Source organism: Wyeomyia smithii, chromosome 3 (genome assembly GCF_029784165.1).
Source record: "Wyeomyia smithii strain HCP4-BCI-WySm-NY-G18 chromosome 3, ASM2978416v1, whole genome shotgun sequence".
Taxonomy (NCBI): domain Eukaryota; kingdom Metazoa; phylum Arthropoda; class Insecta; order Diptera; family Culicidae; genus Wyeomyia; species Wyeomyia smithii.
The window spans coordinates 197,474,186-197,500,539 of record NC_073696.1 but is presented as its reverse complement, the minus strand read 5'-3'; the positions used below and the strand labels follow the sequence as shown (position 1 = coordinate 197,500,539).

Genomic DNA, 26,354 nt, shown 5'->3' with positions numbered 1-26,354 from the left:
CTTTTCCCTCGGTTCGATTGAGTCTGCCACATTCGGACGGTATGAATTTTGGGGCGAACCTTAACGGGACCTTAATTCCTAATAGTATTTTCTCCTACTTTTTTGTCCGAATGTTGCACAGAACCCTCCAGCGTTTATTGGTGTAGAGAGACGACGCACACACGCATCCCGTACTACAGTAGGGCGCACAGGAAGGTAACAGCAATGTTGGTGAAATTTTGCCATTTGTCCCTTTTTTTTTGAGATTGCTAACAATCTCCCCCAACTTTCTCTATTCAAAGCTGTGCGTTAGGAAACGAAACGGATGCACGCTAGAGCGCTTCACAATCGTCAGAACATGTCCCCGCTGTTCGATGTGTTGGTGTCTCCCGAGTGGGTACGAGGAACAGGAGAGGGTGGCTAATGACGGGTGAAGGGCAAATATTGTGAATTTTAATTTAAAAGGATAAGTTTTCAATTTCCTTATACATCGGTCCTACATCCTTTACGCCTGCTTGAGTGGTTTCTTCTCCCGGCACCGGGAGGGGGAGTTTGTTATCGCTTTTTACACCACTTCACTTCGATAGAGACGCGGTGAAGATGAAAGTGTGCGGTGGGTACTGGAGCCGATTAAATCGAGACACCCTTCACAGATGGCGGCACCTGCTAGCGATAGAGAACGTCGGAGAGGTGATGCACGGGGGAAAAGATGGCAGTAACGGAGTAACTGTAATAAATACGTTAATTACTGTGTCTTCGTTTTTGCATTTTGACACTGAGAGCGAACTCGAACCCGGGGTGTCATATTCTAGTGGTGAATTTATCTCGGTAATTGCTTAAAGTGTCCTTTGGTAGGGTGCCTTCCTTTAAACATAAATAATAAATAAATGTCTTCCTCTGGTGAATTCCTTGCTTACTTTTCGCCCCTTAAAATTCTCAATAGAGGATTTTAACGAGATGCATAATTTAATTTAACTCCATCTTATCATTCCAAGCTAAAATGTATTATTAGGACAACATGTTTTTATCTGAACTAGCTGTCTACGTTCAGGAAATTAGGTAAATAAAAATAATACAAAAAATAAAACTTAAACGAATGAAAAAAATACTGAATTCATTTAGTAGTAGTTTTATGTTGGAGTTAATACACGCATTTTATCAAGAAAGTGCATACAACTTAGGTTTGTTCTTCACAGCGTCAAATTCACATCAAATTGATGTCCTGAGAGTAAAATGTACTGAAATGACATTCGCTCTAACTGCTTATTTTTTTTTTTAATTGCTGCTCCAATCCTTATCAATAGTTCGGAATTGTAAATGATGTCGAAGCGTTTTGGTTTTAACGTAGAATTACGTCTTACGGCAACACAGGGGTGCACCATGGAAAACCAAAAATTCTAACAGCAATCGACTGAAAAATTATCTGTGCGGACACTAAAATGTGGCAAATTGTGATTATGCAAAGCTAACTATTGTACTATTGAAAAATGTAAAGCCAAAGCCAAGCATATTTTGATCAATCAGAGCTAAAAACAAGAACAAATATCAGGTGAAACTCTCAGGGTCAGCCTAAATCAAACTAAACAGCCAGGTATTGCTTTTTTCCCCCAGAATAGCCAACACTAAAGGATACAAACCAGTGGCGTAGTCAAAAATTCCGTGGGGGTTTGATAAAAAAAAATGAATTTTGAGGGAATTGAAGAGAGAGGCAGTTTGATAGACAGGAAGTAACTTAAATCTTAAACAACTACTATCATGTTTAGTGCGCTCACATCACTCACTTTCAATATGGGTTGCGTTGCAGAAGAGAGTGAATAGGAGAGAACAACCTAGGAAATGAAGTGTTCTTCTGCTATCATTGGCGATGCCGCTTACCGTACAACGCACGTGCTGCTCAAAATAACCGTTGCGTAGTTCAGTCGTTGATGAATTTGAAAACAACATTCAAAACAACTTTTGCGATTTCGTTTAGCAGTTGGCCCGAAAAGTTTTGTCTTCTCAAAAAAAAAATCCCCATGTAAAATACCAACTCAATCGTGCGACAGCCTCTTTCCTAGAGGTAGAAAAATTCATCTTAGCCACATGTCTTAGAAATGGATGAATCGTCGAGTCAGTAAGTTTGCGAGCTGGAAGACAGAAAGCCGATTTTTCTGATTTTTTTCTTTGGAACTACACCAAATCTTGAAGTTTTATGAATTGCTAAGACATTTGGTTTCAAAAAAGAATCAGTTTCGATAATTTCATATCGACATTTTTTCGTCGATCATATAAGTGAAACTTTGACCACTTTGATACCCCCCGAAGTCCCGTTAAGCCGAAATTTTGCATAAGGATTTTTTTCGAGAAGACGAAGCATTCAAATCCTACTGCTAAAGGAATGCAGAACCCTAACATTGCGTGTAAATCAACATTTTCAGCGCTAAAGGGAAAAATTATGCGCATTATAAATCAAACGAATGCAAAAAAAAGAAATCAAATTCAAGATATTAGGGTATTTTGGGTAGTATTCTGCGTGTTTCAAGATTTGAAATATGAATGCAGAACCCTCACATAAAAAAAATTAAAGATCAAATGCTCTCTGTGGGAAGGGTTTGAAACCCCAAACCCCCCGTGGCTACACCACTGATACAAACGATTTGACTTCGTTAATGATTTGTTGTTATTGTTGTTTTGCTTGCTCGAGGTCACAATGGTACCCCCACTGAAGTAGCAATAGTCACGTATAAAAGCTAGCATGCAAAAATTGAGTCTTAATTGTCTATCCGATCACTTTTGCAGGATCGATCAGCAGCAAGCAAAGCTGCGGCAAGTCGCAGCGTATCAGGCAAGTCGCAGTGCATCAAGTGTGTGGAAGCACAGCGCTAGATTTTGGATCTCTCGTCTGTGTGGGAAGCACCGTCATACAGGTATGTTACAGAAAACGGGGTGCTGTTGACTGTTAGGAACTATTAGCGTCAGAATAGGAACATACCGCACCCATGATTGGTTTGCAGTCATAACTCATTATTCATAGTTTCTAGCAAAATTGGTTTGAAAATTAGCGTTGTAAATATTTTCCACGAAAACTCAAAACTTCTAATTATTTCTTATTAAGACTTGTGAATATAACGTTAACCATGAACCATTCAATAAGTAGATTACAATTTTAACAATTACAGTACTACTGAACTAATATTTAATTGTAGTAGTGCTGTGCATGAAATTGAGTTCTACCACTTTCCGCAATATTTTAGCGAGTGGCAGGAAAATTTTAACTACTTCACAATCAAACGATTTTAGGGCGCTAAGAAGTTAATTTTTCTTGATTGCAGATTGTCATTTGCGTGGTTCGAGATTATTTTCGTCCTGTTATTAACTCGGCAGCATTTTCTACCATATTCAGAACATTATCCGCTTCAAAGTATTCCTGAACAACTAGCAGACATATAACAGAATGTAACAAAAATTTTAACTACTTCACAATCAAATGATTTTGGGGTACTTAGAAGCGCCGTTGATGTGTCGCAATAGTGACACCCGGCAGTTTTGTTTAGATTATCTTCATTGCAGATTACCATCTGCATGACGTGTGAGATGATCCTTGTTCTGTTGTTATCTCGGTAGCATTCAGGTACCGTATGTCGGAGTGAGATTGTCAGTCATCGCTTCCGGGTCAGAAGGCTAGTCTTTTTCGATTAAGTTTTCGAGGAAACTTATTCAAGAAAGATTGGTCTTGTGATCGCTGTCGGATGACTGACAAACAATGGGTTTGTAGGCCAAAATCTCACTCCCACTGGCATGTTCTCACCCCGGCTTACAGTACTAAATATTCCTTAATATCTAGCAAATAGACGAGCGCTTCAGCATCAAAGCAATTTTCATCGCACTGCATATGATTAATTTGGTTTACAGAAAATAGAAGCCCGGTACGAGATGAACGGGATGTTGAATTTTCCTGGTTTGTCGCGGCTAGATCTTCCCTTTAGAAACGTTTTGTCTTAGCAATAGAAATGAAGCTAGAATTTCTGTTTGCTACCATTTTTACTAGGCTTTGGAAAGAAACTTCTAGAGAAGGGGGAGCCTCGTAGACGATAGAATGGAAGAAAAAACGAATTATTTGTTTACTGTTTACAAAAATCTCATTTTATATCAAACCCCATCCCTCCCCTTCGAAAATGTTGAAAAGTGGAAGGGAAAGAAAAGGAATTCAAGCCGTTTTGTTACTATTATTGGTTTTTCGACAGCGTATGTCAACTTAGCAAAAAACAAGCCCAGTAACAGTGAGAGTGTCGTCAAAAAGCAAGCCAAATGATTAATAATAATAATAATGTATTATTTTTCAACATTCATTTGCATGCAAGGTACAAATGCCGTAGCTTGTGTACATTTTTTATGAAAGATATTCCTTTTTTTTCCTCCTGGTGTTATTTATTTTTTGCCCTCACCTTAGCTAACTTTGACAAGCTTGGATATAAAAACTATTCAAAATTTGTATCAGCCAAAATGATTTTTCTTCGTAAGTCAAAGCAAAATGAAGAATTTAGTAGTATTTAAAAAAATGAAAAATAACGAAACCAATATTACAATAGGAATAATATCAATGGAAGATTACCGTTTTCGTTTCTCTCTGTGTATTCTAATGTTCAATTAAATTAAAATCGAATTTCAATACAAGTGAACTAATACTTATTTATAGTAGTGCTGTAGATAAAATTGAGTTTTACCACTTTCCGCAATATTTTAGCGAGTGGCAGGAAATTTTTAACTACTTCACAATCAAACGATTTCGGGGCGCTAAGAAACTAATTTTCTCTTGATTGCAGATTGTCATTTTCGTGGCTCGAGATGATTTTCGTTCTGTTGTTATCTCGGCAGCATTTTCGATGTTTCTGGATAGTTTTTCTGGCTCTGTGTGAAGCAGGGTTCTGAGCCTCTTTTGAAGTAAGTTTTTATTTTAATTCTTAAATTTGATTTTGGGGAGCTCTAAAATAGTTTTGATTAGTTTTGGGTTTATTTTCTAATGGTTTATGAAAGGTTTTGATGACTATCAGCGATTTACATAATCGTAGTTGATGGTAAGTATAACCTTGGACGGAAAAGATTATTAAATTTAATTTAAAATAATTAAATTTCAATTGAAGAAATCACGGATTCTGTCAACCACAGAATAATATAGTAAAAGCAAGGAATCTTCCAATATTAATAAAGAAGTCAGTTATTATTTCTGGAAGCATCTAATAGTAAAAGCGGTCAAAGTTTCCAATTCGCTTTCTTCTGATTCTTTTCAAAAATGAGGGAAATGCTCAGGAACATCTTACGAAATATAAAGTAAACTGTACACAGATTATCCGAAAAATTGCATTAAATCTTACGGATGGGGTTCATTACAAAAGAGGTCTCAAAAAATCTATAAATTGCCTGTAAATCCACCTTTTTTTGTAAATCCACCACCAAATGATAGGGTAGGGAACATATTCAAAGCAGCTTTAGGAACCGCCTGTGTATTCAGACGAAATACTCGAAATTTGTTGGGTGAAACTCAAACAGTAGTATATCAATCTGTTCGCTATCGTTTTCTCTGTCAGAACTTGTTTTCAGATTGTAAAACTAAATTAGCAAACTTCAACAATCATCAATCAAAGTTACCAATCGGGGGACACTATTCCAATCACCCCGAACCTATTTTAAGCAGTTTCCATCTGTTTTGCAGGCGTTTTTTTTCAGCACCCGAAGTGGCTCCTGAATGGCTGCAATATAGGGCGATTTGTTTCAATTGCAATTGATCACAGATTTCTTTGTGATTAACGGTATTTCTTATATTCGTGAGGCAGCTAGACGATCAAAGTTTTCGTTTCCATCATTGAAATTGTTGATATTGATCAAAATGCAGGAGTTTGACGCCCGTTTTCTTCGACTGATTAAAATAGGCGCTACTGCTTAAGCCGTTCACTACCCTATATCATTGTGCTAAAAACCTTTTACACAAATTTTTGGCTGATTTTTTTTCCCATCTACACTAAGGTCGCTTTTTACGCGGTTTTTTACGCGGATTCCGGAATTTACGCGGTTTTTTTACGCGAATTCCGGAATTTATGCAGTTTTTTACGCAGACTCCGGTTGTTCTTCACTCGGATTGCAAAATTAACGCGGTTTTTTTTACACTGATTCCGAAATTCACGCGGTTTTTTTACGCGGATTCCGGAATTTACGCGGTTTTTTTACGCGGCACGTATCCCCCATGTTTCGAGTGCTACGAACACGAAACTCCGAGAGATCAAAAGTTGATATTGTTTGGATCATTTTGAATACAATCCTCAAACACAAACGCGCTTGAATTGTTTTTGACAGTTCACATTTTTTCGACAACTTTATTATTTTCTTTCAATCAATTTTTTGTTATTGAAATTTTGCTTAATCGAAGGAATGTTTAATTTTATTATGCAGGGTAATAGCAACTTCATGGGATATGAGAAATTCGAACTCATGAATCGGTCTAAATCATTCTGAACTTAAGTAAATTTGAAAAAAGCAAAGAATAAGTGCTCCATTTTGCTATCGGAACATGACCTTCGACTTGTTGTACACAGACTTCGCAGCTAAGGTAGTGACACTAACAGTTTTTCCCGAGTCAGGATTCGAACATACGACAATAAGCTTGTTAGACCAGCATCGTACCACGAGACTAGCTGGAAGGCCTTGATTAAACTATGGAACGTATTTAACGCTGTAGGGCCCAAGTTAATTTTTGGACGAGCTTCGGTAAAATCACTATGAAGCATTATAAACACTTTTTAAGTATTCATTGAAGCTTTTTAGAGGTTTGACTGAAGCCCGCCAAAAGCCGGCATTGGGCACTAGAGAGTTAAAGAGCTGTAAACATTTCCGAGCATTACAACAATCCAAGACTAGCTGGAAGGCCTTGAGTAAACTATGAACCGTATTTAAAGAGCTGTAAACATTTCCGAGCATTCTAGGAAAAATATGAACCCTATTTAAATTTTGAACCTCGAACAGTGTTCAATTCAATCTCAAACCCAAACGGTGGCAACAGTTACCCTGTGCTCCCACCGCAGTAGATTAGCTATTCTGAAATGCACAGCATGCACCCATACATGTTCACGGTTCCTGTGTCGAGATTGCACCGGAAGCAGCACATTCCATCCCTACCGTGTTTCCCCTTGGGGCCCCCACGACGAGGGAGGCATGTACACTGACTAACTGTCCCTCGAAGCTCTCGAAAAGTTGAAAGGCTTCAGGGCAGCAGCGTTCGATTTCAGTCAGTGTATGTGCATTGAATAAGCCAGTATAATTGGTACATGAGCAGCAACTGATTCAACAGAATTTACACCACTCCTCTGCCTGACTGGGTTTCAGAAAACTGGGAGCTGGAAAATTTCATGTAATTTGAGTGAAACCTCCGAACATCAAACCTACTTATAGAATCCCGACCAGAGATGGGTCGGTTACGTTTGGTTTCTGTTTTATGGGATGGTAACCTTCCATACATACTTTGTTGCACTTTTTCGTAAAGTTAGATATCGCTCGCCATCTTCACTAAAGTGAGGTTAGGTGATAATAATCAATCTTCTTTCGCACATCGTTAGAGAATCGTATTTTTGACAGCTATGAAAGTTAGGTTCCATTCCACAATCCTACTCAAACAAAGATGAGACACTGCTACGCGATTATCGGCGTCTTTCTTTCGATCCAGAATAACCAGAGTACATACAAAGCAAAAGGAAGTGTGACTCAAATTGCAGTTCGCTTCTCCTTGCTCATTTCGCATTCACAAAACACGCAACGAAATTCTCGCAACAGTTAAAAACAGAAGCGACCGAAGTGATTGAATGGATGATTGTTTTCTTTCATTTTCCCGTCACAACATTCACGCCGATTTTCGGCAAAAAAAAAGGATGCCGAGTCGGTGTCTGTCGAACTGTCAGAACGGATTGAGCTTCATCAGGCTATGGACATGAGTTCCGTTACAACTTTTCGTATTAAAAAGTTGAAATCGAATTTGACCAAATTTGTCAATTTCTCGCCAATTTCTCGGTCTCTCCGAGTAAACATCCAACCAAAGCATCCCCTGCAGCGTTCCATCAGAACCTTTTAATTTTTGCCGTTTTAACCCAATTCGCCCGGGAGTTTTACTGCCCCCTAGAATGCTATTAGCAATCAAATCCAGCCTACCCTGCAAGAACGAGCCGAAAAAAGCGATAATATAGGATTACTGCTGCATTAGGCAGCGCATCCATCCACACATGCAAGCAAGAGAGCAAACCTAGCAACTAACGACAGCGAGTCAAGAACGGGAGCAATGAAAAGCAAAAAAAAATGTCCCGAGAGAGGAAAAAAAACTAGGAATTTTGGCCAAAACTTGCTGTCGCAAGCAACGGCCACCAGCCGGTGTCGTGTGCCATCTGTGTTCTCTCCGGCCGGCTGCGCCTAGGACGAGTTTTCCGGTCACCTCTGACCTCCCGGCGCACAGGAGAAAGCCATCGAGGGATGCCGAGAAATAGGGAGAAAGACACAGAGTGAGCCGGTCGTTTCCTGTGCCCCAGGTTCGGGTAACCGGCGACAGCCAAATAAAGGGGTTAGCCAATTTTTTTTTTTTTTGGTTGATGTTTGCTTGCCATCCCGTCTAACCCGTTCCTCTACTGCTGGTTCGGAAGGGGTGTCAGTCGTCGTCCTCGACGTTGGCGGTGGTGATGTGGGATAGTTTTTTTTTCGCTTGCTTTGAGGACGGTCGTACGGTGCTAAGCTTACAGCTTCACAGCACTGCGCTCTTGATTCACTAGCGTCAGAAGATTTTGAAAATGTTAGGAATTAGGTTATTGAAATAAAAAATCAGAAACTAGAACCACAACTTTTTATGTCTTTTCGAGCTGAAGTTTACCATAGAATATTGTTGTTAGACAACAAACACTACATTTTAATTTCAAAATGGCTATTTCCACCAGAACCAGAAAGTGCCATCTCTGAGAGCTCTTTAAAATGTTCTTCTTTCAACTCTTGGTTATAATCTAGCTCTTGGTCTAGATTCTTCTCCTAGTCTAGTTTCCACTCATATTTATAGGCTAGCTCTTAATCTCAAAACTGCAGTTAATCTTAGCTTTGCTCTTGGATGTCAGTCTTGCTTTTGGTCTTTGTCTGATCTTAATTTTTTTCTTAATCTTAGTGTGATCCTAATCTTGAAGCTGCAGTTAATTTCGATCTCGGTTATTATCCGGACACCAGTTTTGATCTTTATCATTCCAAGTTTGGTCATTACTTTAATCTTAGTCTAGCATAAGTCTTGCTCTGATCTTTGTCTAAGCCCTCATTTTGCCCTGGTTTCTTTATAGGTTCTAGTTTTACTCTCAGTCTTGGCCTCTGTCGTATTTATGGTCTTTCTTTTTCAGTTCCACAAAAAATGTCCCAGTTTTAATATTTTTTAATTGTCATTTTTGTATGGATGAAACTATACACAGACGTTTCTATGGGCAAAAGATGCTACGTTGTGCTATTGGTTTCGTTTTTTGAAACACATGTTGGGAAGATATTGATGATTACAAATATTTTTAGAGCTTGTTTGTTTGCTCGGTGTTACATCTTCGGCAAAATTGTAGATAATAATTTTGCCTTTTTAGAAAAAACAACGAGTTGCAGCTGCAAACAGGGCCTTCTACGGACTAAGTAACCAGCTAAGGTCCCGTGGTTTGCAAACTCGCACGAAATTAGCGCTGTATAAGACGCTGATACTCCCGGTGGCCCTTTACGGACATGAAGCATGGACGCTGAAGGAGCTGATCGACGAGTGCTCGGAGTTTTTGAGCGTACGGTCGATACTTTGCGGTAAATTGGAAGATGGAGTGTGGCACAGACGCATGAATCACGAGTTGTACCAGGTATACAAACATGCTGATATAGTGAAACAGGGTGGCCACTCAAAACTCGAAATTAAATTCCCGGTTTTTTCCCGGTTTTCCCGGTTCGTTCAAATATTTTTCCCGGTTATTTGTACTTCAGAATTCTGCATTGACGTACTTCAGAATTCTGCGTGACGGTCGATTTACATGCCATTATCGATTTACATTCTAATATGGTCACTTTTTAAGCGTGTTCAGGCTTTTTATAATCCAGAGATATTGTTGCAGAAATTCGAAAAATGTGACGGACGTCATCTTTTCCAAGAGGATAATGTTTGCGATAAAAAATGGTACCCCGCCACGTCAAAAACGGACATCGTGCGGCACTTTGTGGACGCCGGGTATGCCCGTTCGGCATCTAAAATATCTTGACACAATTGGACAACGATCAAAGCATCGAAACAAAGCCCAGTTCCGGACGGCCAACGACCCTGGACGACAAAAAGCTTCAAATTTTACTCCAGAAATTCATGATCGATTTTTGTCATAAATGTTAGCATGAGAGTAGGTTTTAGGGTTTTTATATCGTCGAACAATCGCTTCAGATCCGCTGACATTTTTTCGTCAAGCCCAAATAATGTAATTTCTTTCTGTAAATCTTTGCTTAAGTTCGCTGAATCACTGCTGGTGTCTGATTTCTAGAATGCTTCTAAATCGTCGATTCCAGCTCTTGCTACATTTTATTAGAAACCGAAGTGTCCAATACTTTAACCCTCTATTACCTAAGATTCAATATATAAAAGAATTATGTTACAAGTTTCTTGCAAAACAAAATTTATATTAATCAGACCAATCAGATTCTCACAACACTTAAAACACATTACTTCACATTACACTTAAACACATTAGCTGCAAGAGCACGGGCCGTGGCATTCATCCTTCTGGCTTCTTCATCTTGATCTGAACTCACCTTCTTCTTTGTCTTCAAAAATTTAACATATCGGCTATGTGAAATGCGAGCGTAATGGATTAACGACTTGGTTATATCAATTTCGTCTTCACCACCGGCATCCTGTACTGCATCGTACACCAACCGCTGGATCAAAATCTCCTTAATAAACAAGGTCAAGTTAGGATGTTTCTTGCCTAAACCAGATCTTTACAGAAATGCTCGCTACGTCGGTAGGAAGTCAGCAATGTATTCGTCGAATGCGTACTCAACAGTTGTGAGTATTCCTGGCAAAATCTCTCAACTACAGTTCCCGCGAGATTATCTTTGTGAACCATTTGCTCTAGGCAAAATTCAAGCCGTTTGACAGCTACTTCCTGGGAGCTTACCGTGGTCAAGTTAGCTTCCAAGAGAAAGATGAATAAAAACAAAACTGATATAAGCACTGTGAGAAATGAGTTGAATATACTGGCAGCCGGGGTGAGATTGTGCCATCCAGCCCGTGACCTGTCAGCCATTTCTTCCGGGTCAGAAGACCAGTCTTTCTTGGTCAAGTTTTCGAGAAAACTTATTCAAGAAATTTTAGTGATTGCCAGTGATAGCTGACAATCTCACCCCGGGTTGTAATATTCAGTGAAATTCCCGGTTTTTTCCCGGTTTTTCCCGGTTCCAAACAATTCCAGGTTTTTTCGCGGTTCTTCCGGTTTTCCCGGTTGGGTGGCCACCCTGTGAAAGTAATGCAGCGAGGCAGGCTTCAGTGGGCTAGACATGTAGCAAGAATGCCTGACGAGAGAGCCGTCAAAACTATTTTTAGTGGAGAACCAGGAAGAGGCCGTCGACTCCGTGGTAGGCCTCGCACGCGGTGGATTTGCGCGGAGGAAGCAAATGCACGGTTTGCTGGTGTACGAGAAGATTGGAGAACGGCTGCCCAAAACAGAAGAAGCTGGACATCTCTAATTCACTCGGCCCTAGACCGGTGAACGGTCCCTTAGCCAACGAAGTAAGAGTAAGTAAAGTAAGTTTTCGAATATAATATACAATCTAAAAAATCTCTTTTTTGTGACAAAACAAAATTTAAACGAAAATTTAAAAACTAATTTCATATCTAAAGAAGCTAAATTTTAAAATCTTTTTTTTATGAAAACTGCAAAAGATCAGCTAAACATGAATGACTGATCAAGTAGAAATCAGGGGAAAAAATATGATTTTATAGAAAAAATTGTTAAATTTTTTTTCACACGGTATCTTCTTTTTTTTAATGATAAAATTATTATCCACAGCTTTGCCAAAGACACTTAGCCAATCAAACGAACCATTTTGGCTGTGAAAATATTTATAATCACCAATAGAGCACTCCATTGCAGTTCTTTATCTATCTATTGATATAAACTCCCTGGCTTTTTTTGTGCTGCTTCTTCATGTTGCTCTTATTTCTCTCACTCTCTTTATTTTTCGTCTAGGAATGTTACGTTTCAAAATCATACGTTTTCTCGTTTATGGCATATAATGAATTCGCTTAGATTCGAGATAAATTTCTTTTATTTTTTAATTTTAATTTTCTTTCAAATATATTATATTTTCTCTTCTAATTTCAAACCTAAACTTACTTACACCCTTTTTTTTTTTTTTCAAATCTTCTCCCCTCTTCTTATATTCTTCTCACTCTCTCAAATCTTTATTTTGTCGCCGTAAAATATCACTGTTTTGAGTTGAAATTTCACTCCGTTTTTGATTTATTTAATATTTCTTATTCATTCTTTTTATCGACTTTTCCATTTAATTCTTTTTTTTAATTTCTGTTGCCATCATCTTACTTTGTTTTTCTTTCTTTTACTGACGTTTCTTTTTTTTCAATTTTTACTTCTTTCGATATTTATTTGCATTCTTATTTGAATGTTATTCAATTTTCTAGTTTTTCTAGTTTTAATTCTAATTTTTAGTATTTTTTTGTAATTATTATTTCTTCAAATTGTATTTACTTTTTTCTGAACTTGACATTCTCTCTATAAAATTTAGACTTTCAAATTTTTCTCCCGTTCCCGTTCGTTTCGTTCACTGTTCCACTGCTGTCTCTCTTCTATTTTCTTCCATTCTTTCGCTTCGTACATTCCTTTCCGAATCTTACAAGTCGAAAGTCTCTCTATTTAATTTCAATGCCATATTCTTTCATCTATCTTTTTTCATTGATATATTCTTTAAACCTTCTGTTAATTGAACCGTAGTCATTTATTCCACTGGAAGCTCAATTAAAAAAGGAACTCGGCCCTGATTTGGGTTGTGGTGAAATCTTGTTAAGGATCGAAATCATAGTCTTTTCTCTGTGTTCTAGAACCTATTCAATATTCTCTTTTTTACAATATAATCATGTTCCCTTTTTTTATCACGATGTATCTAACTGATGGTAGCAGTGCACAATGGTCCAGAAACCAAAATTAGGGGGAAATTTGGGTCTAGAGCTCTATAGCAACATTTTAGAGAAAAACTTTCTTCTACAAAGTTGTTACCGTAAACTGGGGTGACTTTGATCACCGGGGTGACTTTGATCACTATATCACAATTCCTCTTTTCTGAAAATGTGGTAAAAAAGCGCTCGTAGTGCTTGGGATTTGTCGTAATCTTAACTGATCGTGTGGATATATGTTCGCATTGCTACTATTCATGCATTTCCTGCTATTTAAAGAGTGTTTTTCATGCTTAAATATTATTTGAAAATAAAGTGTATTTTTGGCGATTTTTGTTGCATACAAACAATCGGTTCAAGCAGATTCAAAACAACAAGTTGCAATACGTAAAGTGTTTTAATTTTGTTCCCAGATTAGTTCTTAAGATGAACAAATATTATAACAATACATTTTATTGTTATTTTTGCAAGTTTTTCCTCGAAGGCAATGTTGAGTCCCAATTTTCTCCACAGCGTATTACATATTTCTTCTTAACAAAAAACCCAAGACGTGAAGTAACATGCAAATTTGGATAATTTCATAAGTCATGTTCCTCGTGGACTAGTTTTTGACGATTTTAGACCACCTTCTCTCTCAGTGAATAATCATTCATATATATTCTAAAAAATTTTTATGAATCTTGGACATTCGCCATTATAAACTGTTCACGTAGAATGTGAATGGCCCCCAAATTGCTTTCCATATTTATAAACTCGTTTAAGTCGTTTAAGGCTGTTCAATTTAGTGAAAGTAGCAAAGTGTTACTCCAAATTCATCAAAACAATGAAGTGATCAAAGCCACCCCGGAATGATTATTGGTGTAAAATTTTTAGAGCATATTTAAAAACAGCAAAATTGTTGCTAAACTTTTGAAGTAGTGACTGAATCTTTTTCAATGCATGCCAGTACTTATTTTAAAAATATCAAAGAATATTGTTTTCAGTATATTCTGAAAATATTTGAGATACAATCAAAAAAGTGATCAAAGTCACCCCAGTTTACGGTACATATGATAAAGCGCTTAATGAAAAATTATCAAAAATTAGGGTGACCAACATTTTCGATGCAATCAAGTATCTAACTTTTTTATCTTTGTAGATAGAAGAAAAATTTGTTCTACAATGTCATAGCTCCATTAATTTTAAGTACCTTTGTATAAAAAAGGTTTTCTCTATCTTTGAAAACAACCGATTTATATTGAAAAAACACATTTTACACTGTAACTTTTTTATTTCAAGTTTCATCTCAAAACTGTCTTTAAACGACTTTTAGAGCTTTTTAAGGGAAACAATTTGCAATGCTGACATCGTAAATATCTCAAGTTTACTCAAAGTTATTAATATTTTTCATCAAAAAATATACGTTTTTCATTTGTCTGTCATTCTTTTTGGGGCAAACATAAAAAATATCTCTTGGTTTAATTTCGAAAGACATACTTGACTCTATAAATGGAGGAATTTTTAAAAATATTAAATATTAAATATTAAATTTGAGTAAATTCAATTTAAAAACAAGACAAACATTTCAATAATTTTATACAATATGCATACATATAAAAACACCCAGATTTACTTTTTGGTATTTTTTCTCATAACTATGAATAATCACCTTGAATTTGATCCAAAAATATTGAAAATCGATCTACTGATTCAAAAATTATGATTTTTTTTAAATTTAAATACATTGAACACAGTCGTTTTTTATGGTCACCCTATTTCGAAGTTGGTCGCGCAAAGTGCTTCAATGGTGCTCATTTTGAGGGATGCATCTATGTTGAAAATAATTAAACCCGTAATGTTTCGTTGGGTTGTTAAGGGAACTAGCTCCGAAGGGAACTAGCCCTTCAAAATGAGAAAAAAAGATATATTTTATGTTTGCCCCAAAAAGGATGCCATACAAATGAAAAACTCATATTTTTTGATGAATAATATTAATAACTTTGAGTAAAATTGAGATATTCACAATGTCAGCATTGCAAAATGTTTCTCTTAAAAAGCTCTAAAAGTCATTCAAAGACAGTTTTGAGATGCAACTTGAAATAAAAAAGTTAGAGCGTAGAATGTGTTTTTTCAATATAAATCGGTTGTTTTCAAAGATAATTTTTTTTTTTATAAAGTTACTTAAAATTAATAGAGCTATAGCATTGTAGAACAAATTTTTCTTCTGTCTACAAAGATAAAAAAGTTAGATACTTGATTGCATCGAAAATGTTAGTCACCCTAATTTTTGATAATTTTTCAATAAGCGCTTTATCAGATGTAACAACTTCGTAGAAGAAATTTTTTTCTAAAATGTTGCTATAGAGTTCTAGACCCAAATTTCCCCCTGAATTTGGTTTCTGGACCATTGTGCAGTGGTCATAAGCTCCTACAAGAAAACAGATTCTCTCTTTTTTGTCCATGGGTTTTTTTCTATCTTTCTCGCTTCTCTTTGTTTTTCTTTTGTTCAAATCGATGTACATCTGTAGTTTTTCATCTTCAACTCATTTTGTTTCTCTTCAGCATAACTTCCTCTATTTTTATCGTACTAATCTTTTCAAAGTCTTACTTTGTCTTTTAAAATCATACATTCGCTCTCTACTCTTTCTTTATCTTTATTTAGCTCTTGTCTTATTTCAAATTGTATTTTTTCTCTTCAAAATATTGTTACCTGTTGAAATCTTAAGTTTTTCATATTTGTATATTACTTTTTCTTCCTCTTTTCACTTTATTATTCTGGTTCCTTCTTATTCAAATTACTAATTTTCTTCAAAATTTCTTTTTTTTTCAAATTTCTACTTTTTGACGTGACGAAACTTACTTAGGCGGCATCCTTCAATAACGTATTGCACATAGGATGAAGTGTGGCTACCCTTTAGCGTTACGAATTGTTACATAGGGGAGTTGAGGGAGGTAACATCAATGTTACGTAACGGAAAATAAATCTCTTACCTTCCGTACCAAATGATCCACTTTTGAAAACTGAGCAAAAGTTTGTGTGTGAGTCTGTTGCAAAAATACATCCTCACGATTTTTTCAGAAACTGCTTGGGTTTTGTTTATTTTTACGTTACGTAATTAATAAATGTAGCCTTAGGCTCTTTCAAAAGAAACGTTTCAAACCTTTTTTCTTCTCTTTCAATTTTCTTTGCAGCGAGTTACATTTTCTAAACCTTCCTGTTTCTTTTCAAAATTTCGTTGATTGCTATTGTCTTTATTTTTTATTTTTATTATCTCCTTCGCTATTCAATCTAGTTCATATTTTCATTGCCACCATCTTACTCTGTTTTTCCTAACTTGTCCTTTTTCTTCTTTACCTTTTTTTTGCTATTTTTAGCTTTTTCTCTCTCTCTTCTGTAAATTTTAACCACTTTATTCTAATTCTAACGTTCTCTTAAAATTAAAAATTCTTTAAACTAAACTTCTCATACTGTTTTTCTATTCTACCCCGTCTTAATTTTGTGTCCCCTCAAGTCATAAAACTCAAGTGGATAATATTAAAACGGCTTGTTACAATGACATAGTGTCTTCAGCAAAGTTGTGGACATTGCGAGTAAGATGGACACTCTCAGTATTTTATAAACTAGAATGACAACGAACTACCATCAGTGGTACCAATACCTTTTTTGTAGTGTGTCAATACTTTTGGGATTTATTGCTGATTGTCAGCGAGCAAACAAATATGTTCGTGAACTATGATGTTTTTTTTTTATTCCACGGCAAATAGTGAAAAACTCGTGAAACTTCGGAGGTTTTGTCGATTTACTAGTGGAAATCCACCAGTTTTCTAATATTCCGATAGAGAGCTACGATTGTTTGACAAGTTTGCAGCCAGATCAGACAAGATGGATACACCGAGGTAAGAAAAGACGGCCCAACGGATTTTCCAAGAATTTTCAAATTAGCAAACAACTGGAAAATCTCTGAAGATACTAATGATAAATATCCGAGACCTAATTTTCTCCCTTGCGAAACCCCTGAAATATTACAAAACCACCTGTTATTTCTAGTTATCCTAGAGTTTTTGTGGAAACGTCTCCAGGTCTCATAATTGAACATCGAAAATTTTTGTTTAAGTTTGCTATTGTTTAACCAATTTTCAGTTTACCAGTAGAAAAATAATGATAATCAAAAAACTCTGTGGTTCGGATATCTTTTCCAAGCGTTCTACAAATAACCCGTTGTTTAATCGTTCCGTATTCTAAACAAATGTGACGATGTTTTTAGCACATATTCCTATTTTTCCCAACATACTTCGCACACACCGGCTGTTCCTTTGTCGTCTATAAATCGTCTTGGCCACCATGTTGGAATTTCAAGACCGTTCGATCGAAGCAGCATTTCACATCAGGACAAACAATGGGGCTCCCCTGGAATCGTTCACAAAACATCGAATGGAGAGTCTCCGTAGATGGTCAAAAATTCAATCTTAAAGCGCTTTTGTGCAAAACAATTTTCCATTTTTTTCTTCTTCGTGTTTCGCTTGCACTTCCTCGCCCTTGCTCGGTCTAAGTATTTCAAAAATTCATAGCCTTTGTCGCCAGCAGTCAGGAAGAAATGCAGAAAAAAAAAACAACAGCAGCAGCGCAGGTCCCATTCTCGGTATCGTATATGCGATATTTTTCCTGCCGTCCGCACCGTCGAAAAGACCCTATCGTGAACCCTCGTTACTACGGCGAAGCCAAAGAACAAGGTGTAAGAAGCCTCTTCCTTTCAGCTTTTTGATTATTTCACCTTCCTCCCTCCGGTTGGTTTTGTCCGCGGTGTGTGGTGAAGCGGTCGGCACACTTTGCGCCGCGCAGTCGCGGTGCTCCTCCTGGAAAGGGCGAGCAGCGAGAAGTGCCTCCCGTTCGAAACCGGGCGACTGACGGCGGCGTTGGCCGTCGTCGTCGGGTGTAGGCTTCACCTCAGCACTTGAGAGTCCGGACCAATCGAAAACCAGTTTGTGTTGCTTCATTCTTTTATTTTGTTTTCTCTTGTTATCCTCAGCTTGTTCGGAGCAATTTAAACGTTTTAATAATAAGGCTATAGCTTATGCTGGATGCGCAGACTGCCCACTAATACGCTAGCGCGTAGCAACGGCGGAAAGGAATGATGGAAAAGGATAGCTTCGAGACACCTTTTTTATTTGGCCTGACCAAATCAGGGAGAAGCGAAGTGAGAAAGAGCCACAGAGGCTTACAAATGCTGGAGTCGATGATGATGATGATGATGATGCTCGATGACGGTTGAAGATAGTTATTATAGCTTATGATGAAACCATACAATTAAACGAGAAACGAAGCCCCGGAGGAACCGACCGAAAGAACGCGACGCCTCTTGTGTATGGTAGAGTAGAACGAGTCTCGTCGGTTTTTTTTTTCTTCACTTTTTGTTGTTATTTCGTCCGGTCCACTATTTTATACAACAATAAATTTGCGAAGGAGGCTTGCGGAATGATGTTCTCGAACTGGACTGAATCGGATGCTGTCATTATTTATAATACCGATAATCAAAATGAAGGTTTAAAAATGGAGGATACTGTTTTGAAGAAGTTTATGCATTTGCAGCATTACATCATTATCCCTTGAGCATCCTCGAGCATCTACACCAAAACCAGTGGATTCGAAGTAAATGTGAAAATGGCAGAACTGCCGTAAAATTATGATTTACGTCTTTGAAATAAAAACCAATGCAAGAATCTATTTCACATCTATATGGCAAATCCTTGACCATCATCGGACAGCAAACTCAAGACAAAACCCAAAAAAAGGATCCACTGGCCACTGACCATCGCATATTATCGGGACCGTACAGAGAGCGGGCGAGGCCATCAATCATTTTAATGGTTCTTCGTGAGCAAAATGGTTTTCTCGGTGTGTCTTGGGCTAATGAAAGTAGTGATCGTCTGAGAATTTCCTGGGAATTGGGACGAAAAAGTGATTTATTTGCCCGATCCAGACTGCCATGTTGCCGGCTGTTGTGCGCGCTTCCATCCATGTTTTCGCATGTTGTGTTGCGATTATTTCTAGCAGCAGCACATAGTGGGAGCCAACAAAGTCAATCTCTCTGGATGCACACTTTGTTGATTTGGCAAACTCCCAAGCACGATTTGTGTCATTTAGTGCAACAACTTATCACTGTCACTAGTCTTCGCTGCAAACTTTCGGCCTAGCCGTTGGAGTTCATTTTTTTTTGTGTTGCTTGATTGTGTAAAACATTGAGAGCCAGCTTTGAAACTTCAATGGTTGTTTCTAATTGAATATTTTTAATCTGGAACTTGTTGCTAATTTGTTGTATCAATTTATTTTTTTGCTCCAGAGCGAGCGCGGGAAAGGGCGCTCCGTGAGCCTTGTTGCACAAAGTCTAATGTTATGTAGAGATAGACTTAAAAATAATAGAGATTTTATATACTTTCATAAAATGAAAAAACATACTACACTGGAGTCGCTTTTTACGCGGTTGATTGTACCGCATTTAAAAGATTAGAATAGATATACTTATACTAAATTTATTTAATACCGCGTACAAATGATCTTCCGAATCGAGTAAAAATAACCGGCATTATTGTGAAAATATTCCGTTTGAAAAAACGCATAAAAACAACCCGCGTAAAAAGCGACCCCAGTGTGAGAAGAATTTATAGAAAATTGACAACGAATTCAATTTTGGGTTGAAAAATTCTGCTAACATCCCATGGACTTTTTTTCGGCAGATTTATTACGTCTCACAACGCAATAAACTCCAAATATACATTGAAACCTCAATTTTACCCAAAATAGAAATCTCCCGTAAATCCTGTTTTATTTTGCTGATTTCGTGCTCAAAATTAATAGCGTCCTCAAATTTGATTTTAGTGATATACTTCATTTGAAGAAGTTTCTTTGTATGTTATTGTGCTTTATTCAGAATGGACGATTTAGAGAATAATTCACCTAGAAGTTATGTGAAATATTTATTTTTTGAGGAGAGTGAGATAGACACCCAGTGTCTTCGAGAGAGTTGTGGTAAATATTTCTGCTGGCAACTTTGTCAAAGGTGTCGAATTTTTACCGCTTATTTTAAAAAAGATATAAAAAGTTTTATACACATAGTTCACTGAAAACATAATTTTTAATATAACTCTTTTCCTGAACTTTTTACATATTTTATGTCTTCTACAAAATCATTACCCAAACAGAAATCCATATTTTTGCTGGACATTGGATCTAACTAAAGTTCAAAATACAAAAGTTATTCAACCATTAACGGGTTTTCAAGTGTTAGTTCAACATTAATTTACTAATTCGTACGCAAAAATACGCAGATAACTATTTAATATTCTGAAAATACGTTTATTCTACTTTCAAAAAAAATTAAAATCATTCGTCTGATAGTCATTTTGAATGTTTTAATGAATAAATTCTTTGGCATGAAAATTCGTACTTTTTCAAATAACTTTGTTATTTCTAAATATAGCGTATTACAATTTTCTGCAAAAATATAAACCGATAAAAATCGCACAATTTTATTGCATGTAGCATGAAAAATTTAAAGATCATTCGATGATCATTAAATGCCATAACGCCGAATTTTTGTTGCATTAATTATTGTGCTGCCAAAAGTCGCTTTTTACGCGGTTTTTTGCAAGGCTATTTTTACGCGGATTCCGGAATGTCTTCACGCGGACCCCGGAATTTATGCGGTTTTCATGCGAATTCCGGAATTTTACGCGGGTTTTCTACGCAGATTTCGAAATTTACGCGTTTTTCTTTACGCGGATTCCGAAATTTACGCGGTTGCTTAATACGCGGCACGTATTTCCCGCGTAAAAAGCAAATTTAGTACATTCCCTTTTGCGACAAACAAAATAAGTGATTGATAGTGATGCCCCGAGAGACTCGTATGTAGTCAACGCGATAAAAAACTAACGAATATGGAATCTATCAACTTACGCGAACAAATTAATAAAACGTCAAAAGTTATTTTATTGATTCGTAAAATAGGAAAGAGGAAGATAAATATTTATATCGCGTGGTTTATGGAGTTTACACTTGAAATGGATAGAATTCTACAGTTTGCTCTAATGTGCCAAAAATTCTTGAACACGCTAACTCTTACAACACGGAATTGGCCGAAATTTATTATTTTAATATTTTATATATAATTATAATATAATAGGCGAAAATAGCAAATTAACAGTACTGGACAAAAAGAAGTACTCACCCACTATCCTAATGTTAAACTCCCTGTATCTTTTTTAATATAAGGTATATGAACTCGATGAGTTCGGATAAGTTGTAGTACACTGGAGTCGCTTTTTACGCGGTTGATTGTACCGCATTTAAAAGATTAGAATAGATATACTTATACTAAATTAATTTGATACCGCGTACAAATGATCTTCCGAATCGAGTAAAAATAACCGGCATTATTGTGAAAACATTCCGTTTGAAAAAACGCATAAAAACAACCCGCGTAAAAAGCGACCCCAGTGTATTTCTAATATACTAACGATAGGTATAATAATTTTGTCAAAGAATTGCATATTAAATTCACACTTCAGCATAATTGTAATTAAGCTCTATTTTCGCTTGGTCAAAATAAAGTACGCATTCTTTATATCATCATCAGTTTACTGTTTCTCAGATCAGATAATTTATTTTTTATTGTGTCCTACTCCTCGTAAGTCCAATAAGATTCCTATTGCTGCAGAGAAACGTCTAAACAATGTGTTTGATTATTTGTTTATCATTATTAGTGCGCGGTACAATCGGATAAGATGGGGAAAAAGCACATTTCCGTAGATATTCGTAAACTTATAGTTAACAACCGTCAGGAAGGTCTTTCTTATAGAACAATTGCTCGAAAATACGATTTAAGTGAAGCAAGAGCACGAAAAATATGCAAAAAGCATGGAGAAGTGGGAAGCGTAGCCGATCGGACCGGTAGAGGAAAGAAGCGGAAAACTACAACTAGCGATGATCACCGAATTTCTCGAGAAGTGACAAAAAATCCTTTCGCTACCAGCCGAGTGATTCGTGAAAATGCTGATTTAAATATCTCTGAACGAACTGTGCGCAGAAGACTACAGGAAATGGGTTATAATAGTGGATTTGCCCAACGACGACCTTTGATTCGAAAGGTTAACAGGTTTGTTTACTTCGTATTCAGCATACATTTTTGGCTGAGGTTTATTTCTGCAGGATTAAACGCCTCAAATTCGCTCAAAAATACATCGACAAGCCGATAGAGTTCTGGAAACAGGTTATCTGGAGCGATGAAAGTAAATTTGAACTCTTTGGCCACAAACAACGAGCACGAGTTTGGACGAAACCTGGTGAGAAACTTGCCGATAAAAATATTCAGAAGACGGTCTAGCACGGAGGTGGCAGTATCATGGTGTGGGGGTGCTTTGCTTGGTCGGGTGTTGGTAATATTGAGAAAATTGATGGCATAATGACGGCAGACTATTACATCAGCATTTTAAAGAGAAATCTTACAGAGTCGCCGCGAAAGGTTGGCTTAGATAAGAAGTTCACTTTTCAACAAGACAATGATCCTAAGCATACCGCCCACAAAATCACTGCGTATTTCCGTGCTTCACGTATCAAGCTAATGGAATGGCCATCACAAAGCCCGGACTTAAATTCGATTGAAAATTTGTGGTCGATTTTGGATCAAAATGTCGACAAGGGAGATGTCACCAACCACGACAAACTGTTTGAAGCTTTGGAAAAAGCTTGGACAAATATCGACTCCCAACATATAAAAAACCTCGTTGAAAGTATGCCTCGACGCCTGCAATCCGTGATTGAAGCCAAAGGTGGCCAAACTAAATACTAAAATAAAGAAAAATCAGTTTGAACGTTGAATCACTATAATGCGTACTTTATTTTGTCCACAAGAAAAATGACAATTTCCAAATATAAGCTCTTTTTATGTTCATATGTCGTTCTCATGTCGCTTTATCTAACATTTTTCGAAAGTACACCTCCAGTACTGTCTTTTGTTGGAACACTTTGATTCTACCTAAATCAAGAAAGTTTGAACATATCACAGGTGCGTACTTTTTTTTTGTCCAGTACTGTATGACTGCATCGCCTACCATGGAGAGTCCTGACCGGACGGTTACGGACATTCTGTACGGTTTCGTGCTCCTAATGTATGATTTTCCTAGCTTGGTACATGGCTACACATAAGAAGTTTTTTATTTATTTGTGTTGAAATTTTGTTGGTGATAACAGTCCATAACAACTAAACTTTGATCGTGATTATTTTAGCATTTTATCAATAAACATGTTTTGTTTCATATTCATTTTTGTAATTTTCCTGAATTTTCGGGCTATCAACTATGCAACATTGTCAGTTTTTATACTCAGAAGGTGTCGTAGCTTATTCATATGGCAAGTAAGAAAAATCGGGCGGAAAAACCCGGCCCGGATGAGTTTTGTTTCTTAAAGGGTTTTGGAGTGTAGTGACTTCAAGAGATTTAACCAGATGTTTATTTAATCTTGTCTCACGGTGACTGTTTAACTAGGACCGTCTCCAGTCCGTTGCTTTCAAATGGGCAGATCGCAAATCGGAGTAGGTTTAGTATATGATTACGCGATAAAGGGTATACTTTGAAGAAACACGTCTGCGTTTGCTTTCTCAAAAGCATTCAGGATTGGTACAGGTCGTACTCGATTATCCGGAATATCGAAAAATATTTCATTCCAGATAATCGAGTTTTCCTAATAATCGAGTCTCAGAAAAAAATATTCAAAAATGCGATTAAAGAACAAAAAATAAATATTTCCTTTTTTTGTTTTACTTGTGCAGTGACGAAACCAGAAATTATTTCTGAGACGAAAAGGAGTAAAATCTTGGAAAAAAATGGACAGTGATTATTTTCACTTATTTTGAGCATGTCCCAAACATGCCGCAGATGACATAAATGGTATCAAATATACCAGAAGGGATGATAAAGGTAAAATTTCGGAAAAAAATAAAATAGACACCAAAAAATAAAATTCCACGTAAATCGAGTCTAACATTCCGGATAGTCGAATTCCGGATAATCGAGTCCGACCTGTAATAGATTATTATTTGAATATACTTAGATGCTTCAAGTGGTGGATGATTCTCACCCGCGTCGTTCGCATAACATCGCGGTGTTTGACTTCGGCTTCGCACGCAATATCGTTCGATTCCTTCACTTAGCATGGAGACATATTAACATAAAACTTCCTTTCCGTTGCAGTCGTGGAAATGCAGAGATAAACTCGATCTCGGTCTAGCATCTTAACCTATCGCAAATCTGAGTAGGTTTGGTTCAGCCGAAAAATATCGCGATTAATCCAACTGAAGCGCGTTTGCTTTTTCGAAGGCATTCGGGATTGGTAAAGCGTCGTACACAAATTACGTAACGCATGAAGGGGGGGAGGGGGTTGAGTCTGCGTTACTTATCGTTACGTAAGGGGAAGGGGTGATAGTAGAGACAGTTACGTAACTGTAATGTTTGCTCGAAATTGGAAATTTCGTAGGGATGTCAGGCTGTTCAGTGTTACGTAATTTCAGGAGGGGGGGAGTCATATCGAACGTTACCTATCGTTACATAGGGGGAGAGGAGATCTGAAATCTAGATTTTTAGCGTTACGTAATTTGTGTACGACGCCTAACAGGAAATTATTTAAATACTTGGATGTTTCTGGTGACGGATGGGTTAACCTTGCACCGTTCGCAAAAACCATGGTGTTTTTAAAGAAAGATATTCATCGTTCGTCAACTTCGCGCATAACATAGTTTGATTTTGTCGCTTACCACGGTGACACAACCCTTCCTTTCCGTCGCAGTCATGGAGATGCAGAGGTAACCTCGGTTTCCGACAACAACAACTGTTATATTTTCTTCCTTACAACATCCCTACCCTAACGACCGTAAGGACGTGGCCGGTGCCGGACAGTGCCGTTTTGAAAAAAAGACGGTCAGAAGTCTTTTCCTTAAATTTTAGGGGTTTGGTGTCTTCGGAAGAGTTGTTCAGGATACTGATTAGAATTATCTGACAATTAGTGAGCTAGTATCACACTTAGAAAAATTATCTTTTTTATTTTACGAGATATTTAGTTTCTGTCTTCATTAAAGTTGTAGAGCTATCAATTTCATGAAATTTTGTCGAAGACACAGATTTCTTAGGTCTTATCTCTGAAGAGATATAACTATCTTTCTACTCTAAAACTAGTTTTTTCACGTAAATTATATCTTAACTCGTTAACGGAACGAGAAGGCGAGGGGCGCAACGAGCGAGATGGGTGTACCAGATGGAGCACGATCTGCAGAGTACCGGGTGTCCGCGGAACTGGAGGCGGGCAGCCATGGACCGAGTAAATTGGCGAACCACGTTATGCAGGCCATATCTTAGGACGTACAACCATCTAAGTAAGTAAGTAATATCTTAACTACTATTCTGATCAACTTGAGATGTTATAGAAAGTTTTAGATAATAACAAAATACTTTTTTTTCTAAAAAATAGAAGTTAATTTCTTTTGAGCCCGCGCGAAATAGTGATTTAAAAAAAAAATATGTTAATTTTTTAAAACCAAATTATTTAAAATTGTGAAGTATTACTCAACATCATATGTTTTGACATGTTTTGAGGTACAAGTGCACCGATTCTACAGAATCAAGACTCTTCTGAAATTTCGTATTTTTATAAATACTGCCCAAAAACTAATTTTTCCACCTAAATGATATGAATATCTCGTAAAAAAAAGTTTACTTTTCTAAGTGCAATACTAGAGCGGGGGCCTAGTGTGGTTGGTAACGTCTCCGCCAACCACGCTCGACGCCTGGGTTCGAATCCCACCGCCGACATAGGTGTCGATAGTTGTGAGGTGGCGTGATCCACTCACAACCAACCCAACTGGTCTAGATTCAATCCTAGCCGACACCGGGAGATTTTCTGGGGCGAAAAATCTCTGGGATCACGCCTTCCATCGCATGAGGAAGTAAAGCCGTTGGCGCCGGTCCGTTAATAAACGGGTCGTGAGTTAGGGTCCTGGGTGTGGAGTCTGCCTCCCTGGGCGTCGGTGATTGGCCACAACAGTGGCGGAACTAGACCGACGGAAAATAAGCGAGAATAAAAAAAAAAAAGTGCAATACTAGCAATTAAATGAAAATGTCCGATAATTCTAATCAGTATTCTGAACAACTATTCCGAAAACACCAAACCCCTAAAATG

The 26,354-nt window shown here is 37.2% G+C and overlaps 1 protein-coding gene across 2 annotated transcripts in view; it reads right to left on the bottom strand.

Moving 5' to 3' along the window:
• LOC129727065 (polyhomeotic-proximal chromatin protein-like) overlaps nt 1-26,354 on the bottom strand; it is a 77,369-nt gene that overhangs the window by 22,564 nt on the left and 28,451 nt on the right. The window lies entirely within an intron of this gene.